Here is a 21,100-nt window from a genome sequence, read left to right on the forward strand (position 1 = left end):
ACATGGTTGGCATCGAGTCAAGCCTATTGCCTCTGCCCTTTGCAGTTTTAACTACTCCTGGCTACTGATTTACTTGGACCCACCCTACAGTGTCATTTGACTTGATGCCCGAGCGTACATGATGGTAGTAAGCAATGGCAAAACATCTGTAACAATAAAGGCAAGTTAATATGGTCATCTTGGGACTGGTAACATCTGGAGAGACATTTGGAACTGTCAGGACTCCGTTACCTAGTCATTTTTCATCTTCAATTATTCTCCCAATTTCCTGACTCTTTTTGATTATAATTATCTACATTTTTTACCCACTAAGTGTCAAAGCATTGCATACCAGATCTTAATGTATATTTTTCTTCTTTTGCATCATTCCTCAATTTTCCAACCATCTGTTTCTTGTGTTATTGCTTTCCCCCCCACCCATTTAGAAACATCATATATGTATATATATCTATAGCACCCCATGAACCTTGTGAGGAGAAGCAGCTCGTAAAATGAAATAATGAATGGACACATGCACACACCCGACACATACATATACGCGTGTGTCGGTGTACGTGTGTGTGTGTTGATTCATTAATTCATTTTTTGAGCTGCTCATCCTCACAAGGTTCGTGGGGGGCTGGAATGTATCCCATCCAATTTTGGACTGCAGGCGGAGGAAACCCTGAATTGGATGACAGCCAACCGCAGGGCACAAGAAGAAGAAAAAAAAACATTCACTCTCACACTTTTCACGAGAGACAAGTCAGAGTGTTCAAAAAACCTTCCATGCATGTATTTTGAGATGTGGGAGGAAACCCAAGTACCTGGAGAAAAATCCATGCAGGCATGGGCATACATGCACAATTCACACAGCAAGGAACCAGGGATTGAACAGAACTGTGAGGTTAACGTATCATCAGCGAGTGTGTGTGTCTGTGTAACATTTGTATTAGCACTTATGAGTCTATGGGATTTAATATGGAAGCAAAATACACATAACAAGGGGACTCAATGAAAAGAAGATCACGGACAATAACATTTATGATTAATCACTTTCAAATAACAGGAATGGATGCCACGAAGCAAAAATAGTCAGGTTAGCACCAAAGAAGATGGTGTTCCGTGTGCATGGGTTACGATTATGGTCATCTGAAAAACACCCTCAAGTCTTGGATGACAGATGGTGAATGCCCACAGTATATTCTACTTTAAAAACACTGCCCGAGGCAAGAGTTTTACACACACTTTGTTCACAAACCACAGATGCAGAATAACCAATATTTAAAAAGAACTTGCTGACAGCGCTCAATGAATAACATGGTGTGTTTGACATGGTAATGCTTTTGATCTTCCCTTTGCCAATGCTTTTTTCCACTAGTGCTGGTTTGTTTGTCAACATAACAGAAAACGTAAAAATTAAAGGTTAGCCCAAAGAACACATGATTGGGTTTCAGTAATAAAATTAGTGTAAAAATCAAGATCATAATCAAAAACAGCAGCCATTGCAAGGCATTCTGTCCAGATGACTTCATTACCTTATTTTGTTCCTATAAATGGAACGGAGCAACAGTACTACTCTGACGGTCTGCAGATTGTGTCAAAATACTAGGACTGAATGAAAATTGACCTGTAAATTTGTTCTTTGCTTCAGCTTTTTCATCTTATTACAGACTGGTGCAGAGTCTGCTCAATTCTAGGCTCACTTGTGAACAAAAGAATACTTGAGATCATTCATGTGGACAGAATTGTGAGAAATTCATGATTCCCCCTCAGGATCATGGTATCAGACCTGGAACTGTTAATTCTCATTTCAACAGCTTTGCAGAATGTGGCCTGATTAGACCAGCAGAACCTCATGATAAACAAACAGTAGAGACACTATACTACGTTGCACAGATTGAAACCTCAATGCCTCAGGTAAGGTTCAAAATAATATAGATAAAAGTTATGAATTCACTGTTCTGTAACATAACCATCGCTTTGCGACCTTGAGCAAAAGTAACTGAAGAGACAAAGGATGAATGGAAACTGTTGTTTGAAAAAAGCTTTGATATTGCTCAATACAATAATTTCTGATGGGGTTGTCTAGGAGACGTTTCATGTCAAGAATGTCAAGACTCTTGTGTTTTTATTGAGTGAAGCCGATCACTGCTAGAGCCAAAAGGTCAATGTGATCCTACTCCTAAAAAGGCTGTATATTCAGCATGACTATGGTGCAAACAAGTAGACTTTTATGCAAAGCTGTCATGTTAATTCGAAGTGTGTCCAATTTTAAGGGAAAAAAATTACACATGAAACAAAATGTGGTTAATTTGCTATGTTTTACCTCTCTTTGTTTTTCATAAGTATGTGTTTTTTTCTTATTTCATGGCCTAAGGCCTTGCAGAATGAAAAGTAAAGTACATGGCTTTGATAAAAGTTTTTAAAGGGAATAACTCTTAAAGAAAAAATCAACCAAAGTTTTGTTAAATGGGTGGGATTGACTGCAAAACAGTCATCAGCAAGAGTAATAAATTACATTTTAGGAGTGGGCAAGAGTTAACTGTGCTTGATTTTTAGAGCATTAGAATTGACCTGGGGGAAAAAATGGGAGATTTGTCAATCTAAAGTAGAGCGTAACACTTAAATTGGATTTAATTGCGCGATCTAAGGCCTAGTAATTAGCAGAAGAGATCTTATTCCACAGGACTCCACTTAATTAGCCGATTCAATTAAAAGACACTTGTACTATACACATATTTCAGCTACAAATGACTCACTCACTCTCTCTCTAATTACATGATTAATACACTCAATCCAGGGAATAATTAAAAAAGCCAATTTATTCCAGTAAATAGAATTTGGTGAAAACAATCAAATAACCGTAAACAATCACATGGGCACACTGGGGTGGGTTCTGACTGAGGTCATTAGATGTGGAGCTATCCATCAAAGTGGCAAAAAAGATAAAAACAATGCTATTTCTGTCACAGAGAGAGCGAGACAGAGAAAGTAAAAAAAATAGCATCAGGCTATTTCAATAATATTTGAATATGTATCATATATTAGGTATGTATAAGTGTATATGAACATCGCAAACGATTACAATGCTTTATTTTCATGGTTCATACTAAAACCATGTTATGGTAGGACCTCGCTCATTCCAAAACACACCCATGTGCAGTAAAATGATCCTATCAATAACATTGGTAATTAACCATGTAAGGACAAAGACAGAATGAGAACCAGCCGTTTTGGTGACCCTGCTGTGACCTTCTTCAAACCTCAACATGGCATCATGCTTCAGTCGCCCTTAGGCGAGTGAGATAGACTTGCTTCTCTTTCCACAGGCTAACAAGCATCAGTCAAAATCCCATAGTGGCATGTGCTTGATTAGACCTTTGTTGTAACAAGAGGTGATCTGAGACTGAATTGTTTGACATAATAGAGGGAGCAAAGCGAGCGATACAGAGAGAAACCGAGAGAGCAAGACCAAAAGAGAGGGAGGGAGATCGGTAAAAAGAAGATAACCAACAAATACTGGGTCTTCCAGTTTGTAATATCTATCAAGAAAAGGCAAAATAAATTCTGAAAAAAGTTGTGAAGATAAGTGTTACAGATAATCGATGAATGGATGATGAAATTACAGATGAAACAAATATCGACAAAAACATTAGGACATCTGGCCAATGCAGTCCAGCTGGAACATATGGCATTCCCCAATCTGTTCCCATAACGTTTCAGCCACAGAATTGTGCAAAATGTCTTTGTCATACGAGAGAAATACTCTACATTGTATTCAGTGTCATCTGTCTGCATTTTTCCCTGCCAATATTTCAGTGTGTGTACACAGTTAAAAGGAGTACAGTTTAGTTTGGATGATATCCAAATTTCACATGATCTTAAAAATGGTCTCACATCATTTCCTCTAGTCTCAATTGGAAGATGCCCAATGGAAGACATCACGTACTAAACTTTCGACTTGTTCCATGAGGGGCCGGCAAAGTGAATCAACTATTGCCATTTAACTCGGTCCTTTGTACCAACCTTCCCTACACCAGCTATTTTCATATCTTCCCTCACTACATACATGTATCATCTCATCATCACCACTGTTATTAATTGATATACATGTATCCTTAAAATAGTACAATTGATGTCTACTCGTAAATCGTACAATCAAATATATACTGTATTTTATAGTACCTACCTAAAATTGCAACAGAGAGTAAGAGTGTAAAACATACAATACAAAGACTAAAAATATTGTTAAATTATTCTGAAAAGAGATGTGAAGGAGTCTTTTGAAAAATCCAAATATAATTATCAGCAATTTTAGGACAATCATCAGTCATCTCATCTCTTATAAAAAGTTAAACCGATAATAAATTGATGTGAATTAAACTATACCTCAAGAACTTATCATCCAAAAACTACAGCCTCGTGTGTATGAGTGTGTGAATAATTGGGCCCGAGGTGCAATTTTCAACATTATTTTTAGACAAGATAACTCTGCTCGTCAAATTTCCCTAGTTGTTCACTCCCAAATGACATTCTTTATTCAGCTGACTCTCCTCTGAACTTCCTCCATCTTCTCAAGAGAGCAAAACTCAAGAGAAGTCAATGGACAATCGCCTCACTTTGATTTGCATGGTATTAGATGGAGAGAGTTTTTGGGTACTGAAGTGTCTTTTGAAAAGTTCAGTGAAATTGCAATGCCCTGCATCCACCAATTAGTCCCCTTAGCATAATTTTCACCCGATCTGAAATAAATTTGAGGGAAGAATCTGAAACATAACAATTAGTATAATTTGGCATTCAAAATCCACCCCAGGGCTTAATATCTAGCCACCAACTTGACATTGATTTATGATGTATCAATTGTGAGAATGAATTCACGTCTAATTCGGGGTTTTTTCTCCAATCTTTTTGAGTTGTGGCACACTTATTCCATTGAAAAGTTTTTAAGGCCCACCACCATATGAAAATCTTACAATTTAAAACTATATAGCCTATATCTCAAGGTTTCATCAATAAATAAATCAAATAATATATAGTTTACATGTTAACTGAGAAATATCTATGTGTTTCTAATACTGGTGCAGACAAGTGTGACAAAGACAGTTTGATTTCAAATGAGTTGTAAGTTTGTGGCAAACATATTTAAGTAAAGATATAAGGATTATTAGAGTCTGAATTACTGCAATTTAGTTCTGGTCTTTTGTATGTAGCAGATGTTACATGGTTTCCATAAAAAAGGATTTGAAACACAAGGTGCAGTTATTTCTTATGCATAGTGTCTTGATCACTGGATGGTTAGACAAAGGCTTTGATGCAGATGGATTGGATCTTAGCTGATTTAAAGGCGCAATAATGGTGCTCATGGTTAACAGATGTAATGTAGCTTCCTAAAGTGGATCTGATACAATTGAAGTTAGCATTCTTTTTTTTTTTGATATGTAAAACTAAGAGCATTATGCAAAGTAAAAGAAGTTCTAAAGAGATTTGAACACTTTGATTTTAAGGCCAAAAATGTATTCATGAAAATACATAAACGAATATTGTGTTTTGGACACCTCAGTAAATTTGTCATTTATCAAATTTAATTAAATAAATGTTCATGCAGTATGACTGAAAGAAGCAGGGTCAAAGGTTATTGCATAAGTTTTTAAATGCCTTTTCTCATTGGAAATAGGTGGTCTGCATATTTGTGGTTCCCTCGAGGGAAAGAAAAAAACTAACATTAACTAACCACACTAAAGAGTCTATGAATTTTAAGATGAACATATTATTGTCTACACACATGGTTCCCCTCCCTGACTGCAGGGTGATTTACAATGAAATCCAAAGTTCATCCTAAAATGATCTGTCAAGAACATAGACGATGGGAATATTTACATTAAATCCCACTGGGTATGAACCGGAGAAAAGAGGTGGGATTTTTTTTTTCTCATTGTCTGTGGTGTGTTCTCCAAACTGTCGGCACATTTTTCTTTTAGCCCTTCCTTTCTGCATCACCTCCATCCTCGACTCTACAGGGTCGACGTGTTATGAGAAAATGTAGTCACTGGGAAGTGTCACATCTGCATGGGGGAGACTGAGTATGCAAAGACGTGGGAGCGAGGGTTTTAGGGAGTCAGAAGATCTGTAATTTAATCTAAAACTCTGGAGAGGACTGTTATGGCTCACTCCCTGGGATGGGGCAGAATTCTGATCTAATTCAAAGTAAGGGGGATGGGGAAACACTGAGGGGAGATGATGACATTGCCACCACACAAACACAGTAGTAGGAATTCTAATCTAGATAAAATATACTATTCCTATGGTTCTTTATGCTATGCTCCCCCCCCCCCCCAAGTTATGTTTTTTAAACAAGGCCTCTATCAAAACTTGAATACATTTAAAAATTCTAACAATAATATTTCAAGCTACCCAATGGTCTAGTGGTAAATTCGCCTGACTTTGGTGCATGCAGTTTTCGGTCGATTCCCACTCTGTAGCTGTGTGATTGTGAGTGCGATTGGTTGTCTCTATGTGTGCCCTACGACTTCCTAGTGACCAGTCTAGGGTATAGTTCACATTTCGCCCAAAGTAAGCTGGAATAGGCAGCATATAATATACTATGTGAATGCCATACAATGCCAATTTAGGTAAAACCCTGATATTCCTTCATTCAACATACATTTTGGGGTCATACTGTAAACACTTAACCTACAACAGTCCTCAGATATTTTTCTTTTTATATTTCAGGACAGTTTTTCCCCCAAATGGAATGGTGAATGTACTCTATCATAAAATGGTTCCCTTTAAGTAAAGTTTTTCACTTCAGTATAATCAAACCTAATATGACTAAATAATATACTTTTGGTAGTTTTTGGTACGATTTATTCATTCTTTCAGCTTTGACTTTTTTTTACACATCTAGCCATCTTTAACATCTAGCCATGAAAATATGTGGCTTTCCTTGTATGTTGTAGGTGAATATACAATATACAGTTTTTACAACAATAGACTAGCAGTGTGTGTGTGTGTGTGTGTGTGTGTGTGTGTGTGTGTGTGTGTGTGTGTGTGTGTGTGTGTGAGAGAGAGAGAGAGAGAGAGAGAGAGCAAATGCATCCTTGAGTAATGAGCATTTGTTTTTTGATGGGCAAACTAAATTGATATCTCCTTTATATAAGAGCAATTTGAGGCTGAAAGCAACATTTTTGCAAGTAAGGCAACGCCAAAAGATCACATTTTGAGGGTCCTCTGACTTTGTGCATTGCAATTAAATCTGGTTCCACTTCTATACATCTGCAAAACACATTTCTTCAAACAAGGCCAAAAGATGAAAGGAGGTTAGGCACAGTATCAAATTTTGCAATGGGTTTAAGGCCTGGATTCAGAAAATTCATGAAATAAACATGCAAAAAATGCATCAATGTAATCATAACCCATGCTTACATACCATCTATTTTGTAGTTTATTTTGGTCAAAGCCATTGCAGAGCTGGATCTGGCTGTGGCTTGGTACACTGATAGGTCTCCAACTAATCAGCACATTGACAATCATTTGGTCACATTCACAGCTGTGTCTAATTTAGTCACAGCTTGTGCCCTAAAGTTGAGTAAAGAACAAAATAAATAAATAAATGAACACAGCACTCATCTGATATTAAAACAGTGTTGAAACTAAACATTACAATAGCTTAATAAATTATTGATTCATCTGTTTATTGTTTTTGAAATTGTAATTTATTTATTTTTATTTCATATTAAACAGACAGTACAAAAAATGCATTTCCAAAACACTAATGCAGTTTGGTATATCTTGTGAAGCTTTTCTGATGGCCCACAAAATTATTAAAATATTTCCTGTTTGGCCCACAAAATTATTAAAATATTTCCTGTTGAAAGGCTGTTTTTCATGGTTTTGACAAGGTATTTAATGATTATTTATTTGTTTGCTGTTATTTGTGAAGATTTAAATCTCACTATACTAGTATAATGACAATACAAGCATTCATTTCAATTCAATAAAAGAGGTCGAGTTTCAACAATAAGTGGCGGCCCGGGGGCAAAATCTGGCCCGCTGCATCATTTTGTGCGGCGTGAGAAAGTAAATGGGGAGTGCTGACTTTCTGCTTGAGGATCAAATTAAAATGAAGAATATAGATGTATATTAAAATGCCTGATTTCCTCCTTTTAAATCAATAATTGTCATTTTTTAATATATATTAGTTCTGCTACATATTCTAAACATATTTTGGAACTATGACCAGCCGATCGCAGGGCACAAGTAGATGGACATCCATGCACACTCACACCCATACCTAGGGGCAATTTAGAGTGTCCAATCAGCCTACCATGCATGTTTTTGGAATGTGGGAGGAAACCAGAGTACCTGGAGGTAACCCACGCAGGCCTGGGGAGAACATGCAAACTGCACACAGATGAACATGACCTGGATTTGAACCTAGGACCCCAGAGCTGTGAGGCGGACACGCTAACCACTCGTTCCACCGGGCGCCCGTTGTTGCAAAATAAATTAAGTAATGTTTGAGTTTGTGCTCACCTCCCTTTTTTTCCACTGTCTCGAGGGCATTGACAACAATGTGTTGGAAAAGCGGCCGCACCCCTAAACAGTTTAATTTTTTCCTCGTGCCTATAGGTCTTGTTGCAGATGATTATAATATTAAATCATAACACTGAGAAAAGACCACTAACACATCCTTTAAATATTAATTCATTCACACAGAAGGGTCGTATCGGTCTCTGGGGACCAGGCGTGTCACATCTTGAATTGGTTGCCAGCCAATCGTTGGGCACAACCATTCAAACATAAACCTAGGGGAAATTTAGAGTGCTTAACTAGCCTATCAACCATTTTTTGTACCAAGAGAAAAGCCACACAGAGAGATCACGCAAACTCTGTAAGAGGCGGACGTACTAACCACTCCTTGAAATGCATCTAGAAATTATTATCTTTCTATAAAGTGATGGCACACACACCAAAAAAGCATATTCATTGTTGTCTTGCCTCAGATGTCCATGTAGAAAGTTTATGCAACTATCATACCCTTTTGTGACTTAACTTTTGCGTCACTTTTGGAGATTCACATGCTGTAGATCAGTGGTTCCTAACTTTTCTCACCAATTATTTTATTTCTCTCGCAGCCTGGGGGTGGGGTGTTGATGGAAGAGTAGAGTGAACGATGGCCAAAGGCAGACCATGGCCCAAATGGGAATGTATTCTTTTGTCATTATTGCACAAGAAAGCCATTACTTTTATTATTTGGATTGTGTTTCAGAGGAAAAACGCAACATGACGGCAAATCAAAGTCCAAGCACGAATGTATTTGTTTTTCATTGTTGCACATAAAGGTGTTCATTATTTCAAGGAAGAGGGCCACATTAAAAGGGTTAAGTTTTGTGAGAACGTGCTGTGAAGCCAATTTCAAGAATGTATTTATTGTGGAATGGCCCAAGTGGCAAACACAATGAATGCATTACCATAATGCAAGCTGCACACTCTTATAGCTCGCTTGAAAACGCCTTTTCCCTAATGCACACGGCACCATCGGCATTGCATCATCCCAACAGTGTGCCGATGGTTCCCGAGGGCCTATTCAACTCATGCCAAGTGCTGTTGGCACTGATAAGAAAACTGTTTCTCAATTGCAAGTTAAAACATGAGAATTGTCTTAGAAGTATCAGTGGCATGCAGATTTTACTTTTAATTGTGCAACTTGTTCATTCCATGGTTAAATAAACCTGTCAAGAGTTTTTCCCCCTTTTTTATCCATTTGCTTACATTTGAAATATCATCAAATTTTATAATGTGTTACCTCATTTGATTAGAAACCATCAAAAAAGCAGTTTGCTGACTACAATGAGTTAAGACACTCACTGCATAGACAGTGACGCTATGCAATGACGTGGTGTGTTTCTGCTGATGTTGGCAGAAAAATGTCGAGCATAGGTGTATGCTTGTTTGTGGAGTTTGACATAATCTTGTGGAAGCCGTAGAGGGCAAAAAATGGTGTTCTGTTAAGATCAAAGTGTGTGCGTGTTTAAATATTTAAAGTGGACAAAGATGCAACAGATATGGTCAACTCTACAATGTCTTCCCAGGGGGACCTTGAATTTGTCCCCTCACTCAATCTTCTTAAGGGATTTGGATGTCATCACCCACACTGATGGGATATTGGGACTGTTATGGCTGTCAGCCTGGACACACACTATGTAGGAGGGTGTGTGATTTCTACAGGTGCAAGGAGCTGTGGCTCCACCCCTGTGACCAAGCCCTGCCCAGGCCAACACAGCTGTGACTACTTCCCCATCAGCCCCCCTCCAATCAATGGGTTGCATAGGGGGACTTGAGATAAGTTTAGACACCCCAAGGTATACATATAGTTTGTGCATTTAGACACGTAGATATTCCCCTGTCATATATCCAAGAAGATGGAGACGTGCTGCATCTGTATGGATGTTTAATTTAAAACACAGAGCTCTTTACATGTTTAGGAAATTAAAACAAAGCTTTTAGAGTCGTCAGCAATTTTTTTCTAAACCATGGCTTATTTTTTATGTCTATTTCTTTCGTTCTGTGATTATACAGTAAGAACTGAGAGTCTCTAAAGTATTATTTGTGTGTCTGCAGGTTTGTAGACAAGCATCAAGGCTAAGCCTCCCAAAGCACAAAATGACAGCCACTGATTAAGCCACAGTGTACAGAGAAACAGGCCTCATCATCATTGGTGTGTACTTTAAGATTTTCTTTACTTGCTTTTTAAGCTCTCCCCTGTTCCTTTGTCAATATTCACGTGACGCATCTCAATATAAAGCTTCATTTACATCCTCGGTCCAGAAGCTCTAAACAAAAAATATATATATTATGGTTACTCGTTAAGACAATTTTTTTTCAGAGCCAAAGGTAAATTTGATTTAGTCCTACTACTCAATTGAATCATCATTCGTTATCATAAAAAAAATCCATCACATCACAATATTTCCTCATAATAAAGTACAAGAGATATGGTTTACATATTTTAAATACTTATTCAGAAAGCAGCTGGTTGTCTTGTATCCTTATCTGTGTTGTGAATGCCAATTTTCTGTGGCATGAAAAAACGCGGATGCCAGGTGTGGTCAGGTCAAATTCATCTCGCATATTTCCCCCGATCCCTGGCCCTAACACACGCACACACACACACACATTATCCCTATCTTTTTTTCATAGTATGTATAAATTAGCCACAAACTCATTCCATCACCAACTCTAATGACTTAAGCTTGAGTCGCCATCCTTCTCATTAGCTACAACTCGGATTTGTGGATGCAGTAAACACCACTAGTCATTAAACACTGTAAACAGCAGACATGGAATGGCAAATAAGACCAATAAAAGAGCTTGAAGTGTGCCAATAAGCCTATTTAATTACTTTAGCTTCCTGCATGGATGTCTCCAACAAATCATCAGACCCATAGGACTAATTTGTACAAAGACAACAATTTAAGCCATAGAGTATATCGAAAGAATAAAATGTCATCTCAACAAGTGCAATTGTACTCTATCGTAATTTAGGATGCTCAGCAATTACAATGGTTGTCAGATTAATAATTTATCTCTCTTTTATGTTTCCAGCCAATAAACAAAAACATTCAAAAACATGCTTTTGGAAGATTATGTATTTGGGATTTCTAATGAAGTATATGAATTACACATGTAAAATGGTCCAAATATTCACTGTCTTTGCCTAACAGCTTGCTCTGATCTTTTTGCTTTTTTAAAAAATGTATTACATGAAGGGCTATCTATCAAGACAGAATGAATGAATAAGTCAATTAATTAAAAAATAGACCATAAAATGGTGATGAGAAAGCCCAAAAGAGATTGAAATGTAAGTAAATAATTAACAACGACCAAGAGTGGGAATTATACATGAAGGAAATATGGATTTAATAATGAATCTACAGTGTAAGCATTAGCCATTTTAAATAAATTCTCAATCTTTAACCGTGAATTTAGCCTGCAGGCTTCTTTGAGAAAATTAACACAACAGTAAGCTGCAGTACTTTAACAGGTGAAGTTTTTATTGGAAGCATGAAGCAGCAATAGAAGATGCAACACACTCCTTTACCGAAAACTACCGTGCAGGCTCACTTTTGAATTGACTTCAATATATATTTGAGGACTTAAAAATATAATGGTGGTATTTTGCAGTTAAAAGTATATCCAAAAACATTCACAATGGCAAAAAGAAGCTGAAAAGAGGTCAACAAACTGGGAAGTACATCAAAGCAGAAAATGACTATCAAAAGAATTGCACAATAAACAACAATAATAATAATAAATAAATGACAATAACTGTAGCTTCTCTTCTAGACATGTCTATCTGGAACATTTGGGTATTTTTTTTTAACTCGTTGAACATGAGAAGAGTGGCTTAATATATATATTTGCCTGCATGGTTTCAATAAAGCATCAGTCAACGAAATAAATCAAAAGTTTTCTTCAGAGATATAGGCTTACTATGGGGTGAAAAATGACCTAGGCTATAAAATATGTTCAAAGTTAGGGAAGGACAATGGGCTAATGTTCCAGAATTTTCCATCACATCACCCACTAAAAGACCTGCCCTGCCTCTTAAAGAACTGGGTGACATACTGCCAAGGCTTATGATTTTTTTATGTATTTATTTATTTATTTTAGAATTTGTTCTACTCCATATCTACTTACTGTAAAGCAAAGGTTAGTGAGAAGTCATTTTTACCCCAATGAATTTGAAATATAAGTATGTAAACATCTGTCTGTAATATTATATGTGATTGAATGTTACTTCCAAGCCATCTCTATATTCAATCATTTCAAGTGACATTATTGAAGTGTTTTAGTGTGTGATCTTGTTCTGATTAAACTATTTATATAGGCAATTCCAAACATTTCTAAGTAGGACACCAACTAATCAAGATTTTTAATAATTGATCTCCAGCTCACTCTCTTCCATGTGAAGGATTGCACTTTGGTTATTTTGCTTGACAAAGCAACCAATAATAGATCAAATAATGTTGTTATGGGAAATAGAAGCTGATGAAAACTGATTGCGGTTATTTTGCACAATTGACAAAAACTATGGTAAATAAAAAATGACTTGAGAATAAAATGTGGTTTTAAGCAAACGTAAAATATTTTCGTGGTGTCAGAATGATGTTGCCTTAATTCGGTCATTGACGGCATGGCATGCAGGAAGTTCAGCCAGACTATTTAACTTGGAACATTGAAGCCTTATAAAATGGCTGGATTACTCGAGGAAACGGTTCGCCTCACCTAGGTCCTCATAAATTTTCACTTTCTTTTCTTCACATTTTAACCACATACTGTGGAGATTAAATTTAGAGGAGAAAACTGTTACTTAATTCAGTAGTTTGTATTTTTAATGCCCGTCATGCATACGATACTGAAAACTGACAACGCAAGCCAGTACTTTTACTGTCAAAATGTCTGTCTTTTTCCTGCATTGCCAACATAGCACCTTTTCCACTTCTAGATGTTTCCTGTATCCAGACTGTAAAATATGAGTAGCATTTTAAAATCCATAACTGTGGCATAAACCACTGGTGATATGATGAAATAAACAAAGACATCCAATTGGGAAAAAAATACTTCTGTTTCAACATACATCAGGTAAGTGAATCTAACATTTTGTGAAAAGAGCACTTGTGTGAGCCTGATAGGCAATTAATTGTGACTAGCACAAAGTTCAAGGACATTTTGTTGTTGTTTTTTCCCCTGTCTTTTTCCAATCGAGAAGCTCAGTTGAAAGCACACCCAGGGGGGTATTTATAGTAAATGTTGTCCTGAGTCATAAGACAAACAAGCTATCTCCCTAAGGAAAAAAAATGCTGCTATACTGAAATTAAATGGGATAGCATATGGCGAAAGATGGAGAGTTTAAAGCTCAGACCATTTCTGAGTCAAACTTCAATTTGTTGATTGACAGGTGGCCATTGTTTGACCTTATGATCTTGTTAGGAAGAGAGAGAACCAAATGATTTGAAAGCGGGAAACAAAACTAAAAAAATCCATTATAGAAAGGTTAAAGAACACAAATTTCATAGAGTGCTTTTTAAATTTCAGAGTTTGGCCCTATTTCTTTAAATTGCACTTTGGCCTAAGGAAATGTAAAGGATTAGTTAAACTCAGGAAGAAAGCAGGTATTTTTTCCCCCTGGTGACATCACACAAACTGTCCAAGGACACAGATGTGTTTGTAGCCTCATATAAAAAAGAATATTGCACAACATGCAAATACCAACCTTTTAGTTTTGAATTCCCAAACAAATAAAAAAAGATAAATATATTTACAAAGCTACAAAAACATTTCTGGGACGAATTAATTCTATAAGTAGAGCTAACACAGTATATACGTTTTAAGGGAATTAGAAAACAAACATTTCAAAGAACAATAGCTAAGAATTGAAATATGTAGAAAGTAATAACTGCTAAACTCGGATTCCACTAGTTTATGACAAATACATTTTGGAATGCGACCTGTACGACAGCGAGAATAAACCTTTTCTCTACAATAAAATCCCTTTTGATGAGCAGAAACCACAGCCGGGTTCGTGACAGTTCACGTTCCAAAACCACAAAAACTGAGTCCAATGAAAAAGAATGCATAACAATGCAAGGAACAGTTCCCAAGCATTTTTTTTTACAAATGATTCCAAACCATTGCACTCTCTTTGGTCTAAGCAGAACTTTGTTCAGCTGAGAGGAGTGGTAGAAACCAAGTGCACCAGGCGATAGGGGATTCCAGTTTCATGTGGTAACCATAAAACTTGTGCTAAGTACCATAAAATATTTTGCACTGAGTTTCACCCGCAAATTTTTCTGTGAAATGCTTAGCAAGGGACATTTACAAACGTTCTACGGCTGTGTGCATAAGGGGGTTGTTAGAAGTCAGTTTGTGTGATTGTGATATATTGTGATTATTCAAGACACTACTGGGATGCAATGCAAACTCAGGAAAACTGTGAAGTATGTCAAGAGTACACTATTAGATGATCCACTTATACAAAGTCTGGCATAAAAACACATGCATTCAAAATAAATAGAAAACATTGACAGTAGCACTGTCTTGAAAGTGCCTCACTTGATCTTCAATGCAACTCATCGAATAAACAACAAGGTCACATAGGATAATCTAATCACTCGCTTATCATATTTCCTTGCCAGAGGTTCATGCACAGATTATTGATTCCTGTGTGAAAATCAGAAAATCAATGTATATACTGCTTGTTGACATATTCCTAAGTGCATTAAATACCCAGGTAACCCCTTACAAGTATGATATAATTATTGCATGTACTGTGAGATGATTCCATATTTGTTCCTGGCAATGCTCTGAGTCCTAAACTTAGCCAAAACCTTCTTAAAAACATGTATGTGATGCTTTGTTTTGGCTTGGTAAAATCTGATGAAAAATAACCATCTGTTTTGAAGTTTAAATTTGATATGATCAAGTTATAAAATTGATCTCTCTTGATGATTTAAACATATGTGCACCACTACAATCATATTTAAGTATGTTTTGCCAATAAATCACAACATTAATCTGTACGAACTCTAACCATATGCGGACCAGCTACTTTGAAAATCTTTTGGACACAGTTCACCTGTATATAATATTTTTGTTTTGACCGAGGTAGACATATAACACAGTGCACATAACATTAAAGTTAAAAAAATGTTGGGAATTCATTTCACATGTTTCATCAAGATTGTTTGTTAGTTTGAAAGGTTTTCATGTACATATTTTTCTTTAGTTGGCCAGCAAAAGTTAGACCGTCACGATAAAGGTGGTGTCAACTTTTGTGGTACCCTAAAACACACATGTAAGCTTTTGTTTCCATGATGCAGCAGATGCCAAGACTGTGGGAGAGTGTAGCTTCATTGTGCTACAGAGCCAGCCATGACACTTTTTTTTCAGCTTGGTCAGTCTGTTGTGGCCTCTGAAGCCAGGTCCCTAGGGCCTGGCGGTGAAATAGTAATATGGACCATCTGACACCTGTCAAAACAGCCCTGTTAGTTGAGCGTCAAGCCCTGTCAGTTTGGAGAAGAAATTGCTATGCAGCCCTCTCAATTCCCCTCTTTTCTAGACTTCCCTCACTTCGTCCCGCTCCTCTTCATCCATCCTGCGTTGGCTCCATCTGCATTACTTTCACATTGTCATGTCACATATTCTCTTCTTATTTCAGCCCATCTATCTCCATTTCCCCTTTCTTCAAACTCCGACAATCATGTATCTTCATCTTTTTCATCCTTTGAATGAAGTGAAAATGAACACAATTTTCACTTATTCATCTTTCATGCCTTTATTAATGCTGAAGTGTGAATTTCTGCTTATTTTATTGCAATCATATTGGCTTTCTTCACATTGCATCTCTCAATCTCAACATTTGTTGTAGATATATATATTTTTTTAAGTGATTCAACTCTGTTAATCAATGAACAGTCCTGTGGGTTTTCTTCAGGTAGTCTGGTTTCCACCTAGATCACAAAGTAGGCTGGTTGAAGCTCTAAATTGCCCCTAGTTTTGAGTGTGCATGTGTGTATGTGCATATATAGAGAGAGGTATGAGTGAGGGTGTGCATGTGTGTGTGCAAAGTCCAGATTCTCGGAAAATTAGTTTTGTCTCATGCTTTTCTTTAACTTGCCTCAGAGTGAATTTTACCTGACATTTTTCTCCGCCTCTATTGATCCAAAGATGCACAAGAAAACAAAAAAAAAAAGAGTGTAGCGAGTATGTCTTGGCATGGTTTATGTCAGTTCAGTCCAATTTAATTACACTATTCTCAGGACTATTTGTTTCGAATGTAAATCTCTCTCACTTTCCTTGTGTAGAACAGGAAACATCCGTTTGTTTTGTGACTGAAGGCTTTATGGATGATCTGGTAGACTTTTTTTTAATTAGATATGGATAAATCAATAGAAGAATCACATCCTCGTATGTATTTAGGACTAACCATAAAACTCTATCGATCACATAAGTTTCAACTGTCCACTTTGTTGTAAATGTGTGTCTGCGTATGCGTCATTGTATGTGTGTGTGAGGGTGAGGTTGGGGTTGTGGGGGGTATGCTAACTTCTAACGGGGTGATGACTTGGTGCAATTCTTTGTATTTATCCCTCTACGCAAACCTGCACCTAGTGAGTACATAATTTATCTGCCTTCAGTCAGTCACAGTCATTTTTCAGACATGGAACTGACTTTTAGATATTTAATATAACTACTTTGTCCATTTAAATGGCACAGTAGGACCACCAATGGACTGTAGTAAAATGCTTCTAGTAGTATAGAATCATCATTATGTGCAATGAATCTTGTCAGAGTGAAATGTCCTTTGTCCTTTCTAAAGTAGTCTTCTTCCAGGCATGTGGTGACGACTATAGCCAACAATACAAAGGAGAGCTTCTGGATATGAATTTCAGCAAATTCAATATTTCGACAAATTCCACCACCAAGGAGTAATACAAGTATTATTGACCTTCTATTGTTTGACCTACACTGTCTTTGAGAAAAATGTTATGGATTCCTCTGCTGATCGTTACTTACATGAGGCCTGCAAAGGAGGGTTTCTGTCACAAATTCAAATTTTGCCCAACGGATGAGTACTGTTTCTCTCTTCTTTTCCCTATACTGTTTATCGTGACATATAAGTCCCAATTAATTCTGCAAATATTTTAACATGGATCGATGGATGGTGCTAGACCAACATTTATCAGATGAATTAACTAAGATTTTTCTTTATGTTGTATTGGGTCCATTGAGACATCAGCATTCACACAAACATGTTTAGAAAAAAACACTAGAACTTTTTCTTGCCTTTGACTAACACATTAAACAGTGTATAGATAATCCAAGCACAGTAAAAGAAATATTACTTTGCCAACTTTGGCAGAATGCTCCTTCATTATAAGGAGTTGAAACAGAACACGATAAAGGAAGAGGATTTCTGCTCTGGAGACCTCCATACTTCAGTTGCCAACCATCATGGCTAATTAAGGGTATGGAAACCTTTGGTCTCAGTACCAGTCCGATGCTCCTTCTTACCATCACAAGTCCTGCTATCTTAAAAGCCATGGGGCTATATGGTGGTTGGGTGTCACTAGACAACTGTGTATAGCATTCTGAGGGCTTCACTGTTATGAAAGCAACTGAGCTTCATCTTTTTATCTTTTCCAGCAACAGGGTCTGGTGGTCACACAAATTAAGGGCCAATTAAGGCAGTTAAAAGACAGTGTGCTCCAAGTTGAATACTGAAAGTGCAATACTCTGGAGCGTTAAATCATTTTTTAAAAACCATTACATTGGCTGACTATCTCTTCTCTACTTTACTGACTGAAATATAAAGAACAATTGATATAAAAAAATAGCCTGGTCATCCATCCTCGATATTCCATTCATTTCTCCCAATTTCCGAACCGATTTATCCTCATTAAGGTCATGGGGGTGCTGGAGCCTATTCCATCTGACCCTGAATTGGTGGCCAGCCAATCGCAGGGCATAAGGAGACGGACAACCATGGACAGTCACACCCACTTTAGAGTGTCCAATCAGCCTACCGCGCATGATTTTTTAAATGTGGGAGGAAACCGAAGTTATTCCATCCATAGCATTATTATTTTTGCATTGTGTTTATATGATCTCATTCATAAACCCTGTAAAATAGACTTTATCTTAAGAACATACATGATAAATGGAAGAGGAATTGTGTTCCTGCAAATTTCTATCAATGGATGAAGAAATTTAAAAAGAAAATCAAGACCAATCAGTCTTACTTTGTGACCATCATGGGCTAGTAAGACAATTTCACATCAAGATTTATAGATTACACTTTAATTTGTAAGGGTTAGGGAAAATATAGAGAACAATGAAACACTTAAACACAGAGAACAAACAAACACATTGTTTGAATCAGTGTAGCTATCAGTTATTTGGAGATGGGCCTGAAGCCTCTAGGGAGTAACAGCATTGGGTAATTTGTTTGTTTATTAGTTTGTGTAACACAATCTTCCTGATGGCAGTGATCCTATTTACTGTGAATCAAACTATGCCTTCAAAGAAGCCAGCTACAACTGTGTATCAGAATACATTCATACTAATGAAATTGACTTTTTGAAAAAGATCTGGCCTCTTAGTTAATGTTTGCTAAGTCGACAAGATTTGTGATTAAATTGGCACAAGCGATTGCAGGCGGATGCAAACTAGTGTTTCAATTTTGGAGGAATACCAACAACAAGCCAGACCACAGAGGATGGCTGAGAACAACAAGGCCAATTTTCTGTCGTGGCGGAAGAGAAAGGAGATACTCTCTGATTAAATGGCATTAGATGACACGTGAAGCCCTGTCTTTTTTGGTCGATGTTTACCAAACTACCCTTTGTGAACTATCGTTTGTAGTGAAGCTAAAAAGAAAAGCCTATCCTATCCTTTACCTCTACTTGCCTTTTGTAAAATTCTCAAAACATTGATGGCATCAAGCATTGGATGCACCCTTCACCAGCAATAAAAACCTCAAAGTGCCGGCCGGTTGAAAATGGCTAATATGGATGGAGCCTTACTCATCTATAAAATCCAGTTGTTGAAACGCCTGGCAGGATTTGCAGCTGTGGTGTCTAACATTCAATGCACTTGAGATGTCCCACATTTTATGATTTATCTTCAATCGTTTTTTTTTTTTTTTAGGCACTAAAGTTTTTCTCTTGACGATTAGTTACTATTTACCTGAAAATGGGTTGTCATTTCACTAAGTGGAGTTTTTGGAACACTAACACAAAGCAAAGAGTGAATTTACATTTCACTTTCTTCTGATTTGTTGAATCTTCTTTGGTGTCTTCTTTTTTTTTTCTTCAGGGGTTGATGGTAGTTGGCAAGCCAACCTAATGGTGTGTTACCGCCTCCTTCTACTTGTCTAATTAGCAAGCATCAACTGTGAAATAACCTAAAGTACAAAATAGCTTTTGCTATATTTACTTGGACTTGACTCACAAATGAATATTCATAGAAGAAATATGGGCACTTCATGGCATGTTATTTTTTCTCTTTGAAATGTATCCGTCTCAAAATGGCAAAAGAGTTAAGTTAGTCCAGGTAATAGTTTTTCAACTGTTTTCTATTGAAATGAAATTAATCGCATAATAAAATTATTTTTAAATAAAACAAATGTTACATATTATATAAAGTTTGGTGGTGCCCCAGAATTCTTCGGAACAGCTAATTGGGATTATCACAACATTCCTAGTGGTTGGATTTGATGCAGTTCTGCATGAGAGTTTATCGAGAAAGTTGCTTTCCGTTTGTCCAAATCTATATAGTGAACACACATTTTGCATGTTCCTCACCTGCAAACTTCACTAGACATCTGAACTAAACTTGAATGATGCCTTTAAAGGAATAAATAAGAGAGAATTATTGTGATTCATAGGTTAGAATATAAATAATTCAAAGGGTGTGATGAAAAACTGCAGAGCGGTATCCTTAAACAGGTAACCTCTAACCCCCGGTGATATTTTATTGATTGGAATTTCACAGTGAATGTGGCACTGACCATAAATTAGCACCAGTTGATTTGCAGCCCTGATCCTGTTTTAGAATGAAATTGACACATGCTAAATAACAACAGAGCAAAGAGTGCTACCTGGGAATGGCCAACATACTATATTAATATTCAAGTGGCAAAGGGGAGATTCTCTGATGCAATTTTGGTATTTTTAATGTAGTCATATTTGCAGCGCTTGGAATAAATATGTTATGTATGTATGTATGTTTTATAAGTATGCCATTGGAGACATTTGACTTGTCCAACACTGTGGTTAAGAGTGATTAGGTGGAATTGAAAACTTCTAGTTTTTTTTCAAACTTATTCACCAACAGGAAAATGGCATACAAACAATGTTGTACTGGTGTAATCAGTAAAGTGTTGGGTCAGTCTGAAAGATACCATACTATAACAATTTTCTGGGACGTCAAGACAGCAAGTAGATCTTCCAGTATGTTCCACAACACCCCTCCCTGTCTGTATCACATGCCTATCCATCTCATTGACAGCTCAGTGGCGTCAAGAGCTGGGGTATGTGACATAGCTGACACGAAA

The 21,100-nt window shown here is 36.9% G+C and overlaps 1 long non-coding RNA gene across 1 annotated transcript in view; it reads right to left on the reverse strand.

Annotated features, from left to right (window-relative positions):
* The window catches only part of LOC144196960 (uncharacterized), a 37,581-nt gene that overhangs the window by 5,382 nt on the left and 11,099 nt on the right, over positions 1–21,100 (reverse strand). The window contains exon 2 of the long non-coding RNA XR_013326432.1: positions 7,409–7,557. This is a non-coding gene — a long non-coding RNA (uncharacterized LOC144196960). The remainder of the gene's footprint in view (positions 1–7,408; positions 7,558–21,100) is intronic.

This window comes from Stigmatopora nigra, chromosome 5, assembly GCF_051989575.1.
Source record: "Stigmatopora nigra isolate UIUO_SnigA chromosome 5, RoL_Snig_1.1, whole genome shotgun sequence".
NCBI lineage: Eukaryota > Metazoa > Chordata > Actinopteri > Syngnathiformes > Syngnathidae > Stigmatopora > Stigmatopora nigra.